Genomic DNA, 8,553 nt, shown 5'->3' with positions numbered 1-8,553 from the left:
CTCCTTGACTACAACTGTGCCAAAGCAGAAATAAATAACACAAAGCACATATCAAAAGTTTTAGTAAAGATAGGACCAGGCGATTACCTTTTTCAGAACATTTTTCAAACTTTTTTTCCCAACATTTTTCTAACTTTTGTTTTCAGACTTGTTTTTCAGACTTTTTTCACGGACATGTTTTCAACATTTTGTTTTGGGACATTTTTCAGACTTTTTTTTTTTTTTCTACCTTTTTCAGTCATTGTTTAGACTGTTGTTTTCCAACATTTTTCAAACTTTTTTTTTTCAGACTTTTTTTTCAGACATTTTTCAGACTTTTTTTTTTACGGACATTTTTTCAGCATTTTTTTTTTTGACATTATTCAGACTTTTTTTACGGACATTTTTTCAGACTTTTGTTTTTCAACATTTTTCAAACTTTTTTTTTCAGACTTTTTTTTCAAACTTTTTTTTCAGATATTTTTCAGACTTTTTTTTTTTTTATTTTTTTACCTTTTCAGAAATTGTTTAGACTTTTGTTTTCCAACATTTTTCCAACTTTTTTTCAGACTTGTTTTTCAGACATTTTTCAGACTCTTTACGAACATTTTTTCAGACTTTTTTTTTTTTTTTCTACCTTTTTCAGTCATTGTTTAGACTGTTGTTTCCAACATTTTTCAAACTTTTTTTTTCAGACTTTTTTTGGGACATTTTTCAGACTTGTTTTTCAACATTTTTCAAACTTTTTTTTTCAGACTTTTTTTTCAGACTTTTTTTGGGACATTTTTCAGACTATTTTTTTTCAACATTTTTCAAACTTTTTTTTCAGATATTTTTCAGACTTTTTTTTTTTTTTTTTTTACCTTTTCAGAAATTGTTTAGACTGTTGTTTCCAACATTTTTCAAACTTTTTTTTTCAGACTTTTTTTGGGACATTTTTCAGACTTGTTTTTCAACATTTTTCAAACTTTTTTTCAGATATTTTTCAGACTTTTTTTTTTTTTTTTTTTACCTTTTCAGAAATTGTTTAGACTGTTGTTTTCCAACATTTTTCAAACTTTTTTTTTCAGACTTTTTTTTCAGAATTTTTTTGGGACATTTTTCAGACTTTTTTTTTTTACCTTTTTCAGTCATTGTTTAGACTTTTGTTTTTCAACATTTTTCTAACTTTTTTTCAGACTTGTTTTTCAGACATTTTTCAGACTTTTTTTACGGACATTTTTTCAGACTTTTGTTTTTCAACATTTTTCAAACTTTTTTTTTCAGACTTTTTTTCAGACTTTTTTCAGACTTTTTTTTTACGGACATTTTTTCAGACTTTTGTTTTTCAACATTTTTCAAACTTTTTTTTCAGATATTTTTCAGACTTTTTTTTTTTTTTTTTTTACCTTTTCAGAAATTGTTTAGACTTTTGTTTTCCAACATTTTTCAAACTTTTTTTTCAGACTTTTTTTAAAGACATTTTTCAGACATTTTTTTTACGGACATTTTTTCAGACTTTTGTTTTTCAACATTTTTCAAACTCTTTTTTTCAGACTTTTTTCAGACTTTTTTTTTACGGACATTTTTTCAGACTTTTGTTTTTCAACATTTTTCAAACTTTTTTTTCAGATATTTTTCAGACTTTTTTTTTTTTTTTTACCTTTTCAGAAATTGTTTAGACTTTTGTTTTCCAACATTTTTCAAACTTTTTTTCAGACTTGTTTTTCAGACATTTTTCAGACTTTTTTTTGGGACATTTTTCAGACTTTTTTTTTTTTCTACCTTTTTCAGTCATTGTTTAGACTGTTGTTTTCCAACATTTTTCAAACTTTTTTTTTTCAGACTTTTTTTTCAGACATTTTTCAGACTTTTTTTGTGGGATATTTTTCAGACTTTTGTTTTTCAACATTTTTCAAACTTTTTTTTCAGACTTTTTTTGGGACATTTTTCAGACTTTTGTTTTTCAACATTTTTCAAACTTTTTTTTCAGATATTTTTCAGACTTTTTTTTTTTTTTTTTATCTTTTCAGAAATTGTTTAGACTGTTGTTTTCCAACATTTTTCAAACTTTTTTTTTCAGACTTTTTTTTCAGAATTTTTTTGGGACATTTTTCAGACTTTTGTTTTTCAACATTTTTCAAACTTTTTTTTCAGACATTTTTCAGAATTTTTTTTTTTTGGGACATTTTTCAGACTTTTTTTTTTTTTTCTACCTTTTTCAGTCATTGTTTAGACTGTTGTTTTCCAACATTTTTCAAACTTTTTTTTTTCCAGACTTTTTTTTCAGACATTTTCCAGACTTTTTTTTGGGACATTTTTCAGACTTTTTTTTTTTTTTCTACCTTTTTCAGTCATTGTTTAGACTGTTGTTTTCCAACATTTTTCAAACTTTTTTTTTTCAGACTTTTTTTTCAGACATTTTTCAGACTTTTTTTTTTACGGACATTTTTTCAGCATTTTGTTTTGTGACATAAAACCTTTTTTTTCAGACATTTTTCAGACTTTTTTTTATGGACATTTTTTCAGCATTTTGTTTTTCAACATTTTTCAAACTTTTTTTCAGACTTGTTTTTCAGACATTTTTCAGACTTTCTTTATGGACATTTTTTCAGACTTTTTTTTGGGACATTTTTCAGACTTTTTTTTTTTTTTTCTACCTTTTTCAGGCATTGTTTAGACTGTTGTTTTCTAACATTTTTCAAACTTTTTTTTCAGACTTTTTTTTCAGACATCTTTCAGAGTTTTTTCATCTTTCAGGCCACTTGGATACCCAAAGGGTGCCAAATGGGTTTTTCTACCTCTTGAAAGGGAATCTGGCTATAAAATACTACTGATATCCACTACAGGAGGCTATGTTTACACAATGGAGCCTTTGGCCATGACATTTACCCTGTGCATCATCACATTCTACCATTGTGCACGGTATAAAATCAATAAAGAAACAACTAAATTGTATGAATTTTACTCCAAATTGAGTAGTTTTATTATAATAATGAAACATGTCAATAAGATCAATAACAATGTAAATAAGATAACAGTTTATTTTGAAAATGTTTGAGAATTTGCTTGATGTGAAGTTGATTTTTAAATTTTGCCACTTTAAAAACTTAGGTTTTAGGAAATTACAATATATTTTGTAACCATGTCTGAAAGTTTATGTCTTTTGTAGGACTATACAACTAATAAGAACATCATGCAAAACATGAGAAAACAGTGAAAAATGCCTATCACAATGTCCTTGACAGTCCAAAAACCCAACTATATTCAGTTTCCTGCAACATAAGACAAATAAAAGCAGAAGATTATCACATTTGACAACTGGAACCATCAACTGTTGACATTTTGCTTGAGAGATGGCTTGTGAATGGTTGCAGATGTATTTTCTGTGGTTTTCTACGACTGATTGCATCTGTAGTCTTTTGCAGAGAGCTGCAGGTGAGGTTAGTCGGGTTGAGAGATAAACGGGGATGTCTGAGGCTTCGGCCACAGACCAGAAGGAGGAAGAGGAAATGGAACAGTGGCAGAGGACTGGCGCCACCAGAGGAAGAGGCTCTCTTTCCGTGCCTGAAATAAAGATCTCACTCGGCCTTGTTCCATTTTAATCCCTCGACTCTTGCCACTTCCCTCGCAACCCTGAACTGTTACCTCTGAAGCAAGTTTCCTCCCCATCACAGCACAAACAGACGCATCAACAGAGGACACAATGCACCTGATTCGACTGTTATCAGGCCACTAAATAGATGTTATCAGTCACTATAACCACCATAGATGTGGGTCATTAGGGGCCTATTACGTCTACTACGTTGTAAAAGTGAGCTTTCTAACATGTTGTAAAACTGAATGAAACGTCACGTTTTGAACACAAACAAAAAGGCTTCTTTACGTATAGGCAACAAAAGTACAACTACAACAGCCAGGCCAGTTTTTCCTTGCCAAAATTTAGCATAAAGTTGGAGCGTTATTATGTTATGAGTCCGCTACAACCCTAAAAATCACAAGTTGCGTTAATACGTTAAAGAAAGTAGTGGCGTTAAAACAAATCTGCGTTAATGTGATATCATCATGTTAACTTTGACAGCCCTAATTAAAACAAAAGTCTTGTTTCAGATTGAAACTACATCCCCATTTGTTTCATTTTACAAGTTGTGGGTCTTTTTATTACTCATATATTACCATGTAACTGGTGTTAATATTACATCATACATGCCACAGGAAACATTTGTCACTATCAATACTTTCTCTTTTGGTGCTTGAGTATATTTCACTACTAAAACAATTACTTGTATTTAACTTTTTATGGACTTTTATGACAAAAATGACTTTATTTGTAGTATTTTTCTATACTGGTATTACCTAGATAAACACTGTTTTTTTAAGTTGCTGTTGCACAAACCCTGACTAGCTAACACATTTTCCACAGGGTGGGAGTAGAGAGATGTTTTCCTCCGAGGTCTTGCTCGGTTTATCTCAGGTGCAGAGTTTGAACTCAATGCTTAAACAATTATCTGGCTCCTTGCAAGCTTTACTTCTGCAACATCTGTGTGAATCAGGTAACTTGGACCTGACGGAGAAACACAACCGGCTGAAATGTTGCTCGCTGGGTGCAGACGTATAGAACAAAATCTCAGCCGTAAGGAGGAAAACATCAAAAAATTCTGCCTATCTTTGGACATGAGAGCGCAGCACTGGTGCGGGACGAGCCACCCATTCCTGTAAACTTCACTGGAAGTGAGCGCCGGTGCTGTGTGCACCCAGAGAGGGGCCACGCTGACCCCATTACACGAGCAGATATCTTAAATGTTTGCACATGTGGACTGTGATGCTGTTTGCAGCCGTTGAGCTGCTTAGCAGGCCCCCAAAAGCCCTGAGGGACCTTCTTTTTCTTCTCTTTTCTCTCTCTCCCTCCCCCTCCCCTCTCTCGCGCTCCATCATTATCGCCCACATGCTTTTCCAGAGACATCCTGAGTGAAACAGCTCGACGTCCTCGATGGCTATCACATGTTCCTGCCGAGGAGGGAGGCAGCCGGGGAAAGACATCTTGAAGAGAATAAAACAGGGTGTACTAGGCTGAGCTTATTCTATTTCATTAAATACTTCACAAAAGAGTTTTGTGAATCAACCTGGGAACGTTTTTAAAACATAAGAAACTTCAGGCCTTGACTGACATTTTCCCTCCTGCAGATCTCCCCATGAAGTCATGGGTGACGTCCTCTTTCTTTCAATTTGATTTCTCTCTAAGGATTCTGTATTTGCTTTTTAAAAAAACAACCTGTTTAGGGACTTTTTGCATGACTTCAAAACTATTTGTTGAAAGTTTATGAGTCTGTTCAAAAAATATAGTTTCAATAAACTATTTTAGATACTGAATAAGGGACTTTAAAGGGGATATATATTATGGAAAAACTCACTTTTTCAGTGCTTGTGCTCATACATTTCGGTATCTGGCAACACATTCTCACTCCCAACTCGTCAAATACCGCCGCTTGGTCAGTGCTCCTCGGCATCGGAGACCGACGCATCCTCATGCGTCGGTCTCCTTTGCGTGACTTTTGGACAGACCAGGGACGGCGTGTCAATATACGCTCATTAAGTGCATAGTGTCCTTTCAAAAATAATTCTGTTTTCACAGGAAGTTAGGTTTAGGCAACACAACCACTTCGTTAGGGTTAGAAAAAGGTTGTGGTTGACGTTAACTTCACGTGACTGACGTACCGACTTGAGACTTGACAAAGACGTAGAACGGCGGGGCTGTGAATGAGAGAAAGAAACGTTATTTTCTGATTGTTTCACAGTTGTTAATGTTCTAAAGCACAAATAAATAACCCTCAAACACTCAACAGATGATTTACTGTGGAGACAAATGCTCTTAGTTACACTTTCATCTGCTGCATTTCATTCTTTACATCCAACGTGCATCAGTAATACTATGCAGCAGTAAATGTCGTCGCAGTGAGTTATAATAATAATATGTTATTTTATTTTATTATTTGTTTATCAAAGTGTGTATAGCAGAATATTTTGGGTGGATGCTGAACATTATTTATGAAGGAAAACCTGGCAAACAATTCAATTTCAGGAAAAGGACATTCTTACCTGTTTTGAAAAGATTGTTGGGAAAATTCCACATTCACAGGAAGAGATGGACTCCAAACCTAAATCTGAACATTTTTTTTATCAAGAACTGAGACAATATGGCACCACGATAAAAAACATTAAGAATAAGAAGGCAATCAGAACTGTTTGATAAATGTCTTATGGACAGATGATAATCTATGTATGTGAACTATCAAAATAAATAAATGAATAAATATAAAATAATTTTATAAAATAAATTAAAAAATAATTAAAAAAAAGAAAATAATAAATAATAATAATAAAAAGAAAATAATAATAATAAAAAGAAAATAAAAAATTATATATATATATTTATACAGTATATAAATAAATCTAATTTTGTACCACTTTTCTCTATATAAATGTTTTTTTTTATTGATTATTGTATTTTATTTATTTATTGTTTACTTTTTAATGCACCCCTGGAATAACCAGTTTTTATAAATTGTTATTGTACTTATATTTTCTGAAATAAAAAAAAAGATGAACGATGAAGTTACATGATTGGTGAGCTGAGTGTTGGACTTTCCTCATTGGCTGTTGCTCTTTCAAAATGAAAAGGTGTAAACAGTCCTTTGTTTACGTTTTCAGGTGATGCGTGTCAGTGGTTCCGCTCACTACATCCGGTCATGGACCGCGTCTCCACCGCTTTCTATTCGTTTCCAGCGCGACACGTTCAGCGCACAAATTAATATGTTAATTGGTCGCACCGGTGCGTCATTAAACCAGTCGGTTCATCTCCACATGAGCGTTTTTGGACGAACGCTTTCCCTCGTGCGCTGCTGCAGCTCCCAGCTTCCACACCAGAACCAACATGCAGGTTTGTTTGGAAACTTTCTTCTCTTATATCACGAAAATATAGTTCACTGAAACGTGTTTCTGAAAACATTTAATGCAAGAAATAAGGCGTGCAGTTGCTGAATCTGTCTTTATGTGAATGTAAATGGGTTCTATGGGTACCCACGAGTCTCCCCTTTACAGACATGCCCACTTTATGATAATCACATGCAGTTTGGGGCAAGTCATAGTCAAATCAGCACACTGACACACTGACAGCTGTTGTTGCCTGTTGGGCTGCAGTTTGCCATGTTATGATTTGAGCATATATGTAATGCTAAATGCAGTACCTGTGAGGGTTTCTGGACAATATCTGTCATTGTTTTCTGTTGTTAATTGATTTCCAGTATAAATATATACATACATTTACATAAAACAGGCATTTTTCCCAACTCCCATGTTGATAAGAGTATTAAATACTTAACAAATCTCCCTTTTAAGATACATTTTGAACAGATACAAAATGTGATTAATTTACGATTAATCTCGATAATAATCACGATTAAATATATTATTCCATTGACAGCCCTAATATTTATATTTAATTTAATAATCCTTTGATGCATTTTGTTCCTCTGATTTGATGCACTGATAGAATATGTTACTAACACAGGAGGAACATGGAGTTAGGTGATAATGCATGCAGCAGAAAAGAGCTGCGGTTTGTTACAGCACACATTTAGGGGGAAGTAGTACCTTCGATCCGAGAGTCAAATTAAGCAGCAGACTCGCGTGTGGTTTCACTGTTTTCTCTCATTTTATTGGAGGCGGAAGGTAAGACACACATTTCACTTTAGTTTTCTCACAGACCTGGCCACCCTTCAGTATCTACAAAGTACTTCCTGTTCCTTCTCGAAAGCAAGAGCTACATCCATCGTACATGTTAGAAACAGTTATTTTTAAAAAAACAAAATAGAAATAAAAATGTACAACATACACTTGATATATATAATATAATTTTTGCTCTTTTTTTTTTTACAGAGGTAAAAATACTAAGCGTAAAAAATGGGTCTAATTCATTACAGGGAGTCTTTTAATTTTTTATCAATTTAAATACACATGGAGATAAAGAGGATGCGTTCAGGCACTTGTAAATGGCTCTGACATGAGAGAACACACTCAAACACCGGACGAGACGGAGAAAGAAAGATGACACACAAACACACACTCTTTCCAATCTGATTGGTCCCGTCCCTGATTCATCACATCATCGAAGGATCTGATTATACCGGTGTTAGTATGTGATTCAGCTGATCCCAGTAGCTTTGGATCAAGGAGCAGGAGAGGGGAAAGGGATGTGGGATAAACACACACACACACACACACAGACACACCAAGGACGTACATACTGGTACACAGGACAGGATGTATGAAACAGACACAACCAGGGAAGGGAAGAGGACATCCTCAGGCATTCTGTATTTCAACTACAGTAAGTGACATTTCCTTGGCAAAACAATCAGGAGTGGATGTTTGTTTCCAGCTGTTTTTTTGGACTCCCGTTCTTTTCCAATGGGACCCTACTGATGTCCTGCTTCTTCTTCTTTATTTATTTTAAAAAGCTTATTGTGTTCCTGGTCACATCTACACCTGACGCTGCCATCAAGACGAAGCATAAAGCATCAAAGCGGTTGTCAGTTT

Source organism: Sebastes umbrosus, chromosome 10 (genome assembly GCF_015220745.1).
Source record: "Sebastes umbrosus isolate fSebUmb1 chromosome 10, fSebUmb1.pri, whole genome shotgun sequence".
Taxonomy (NCBI): Eukaryota; Metazoa; Chordata; class Actinopteri; order Perciformes; family Sebastidae; genus Sebastes; species Sebastes umbrosus.
The sequence above is the reverse complement of the archived record's forward strand: the minus strand, read 5'-3'. Positions refer to the sequence as shown.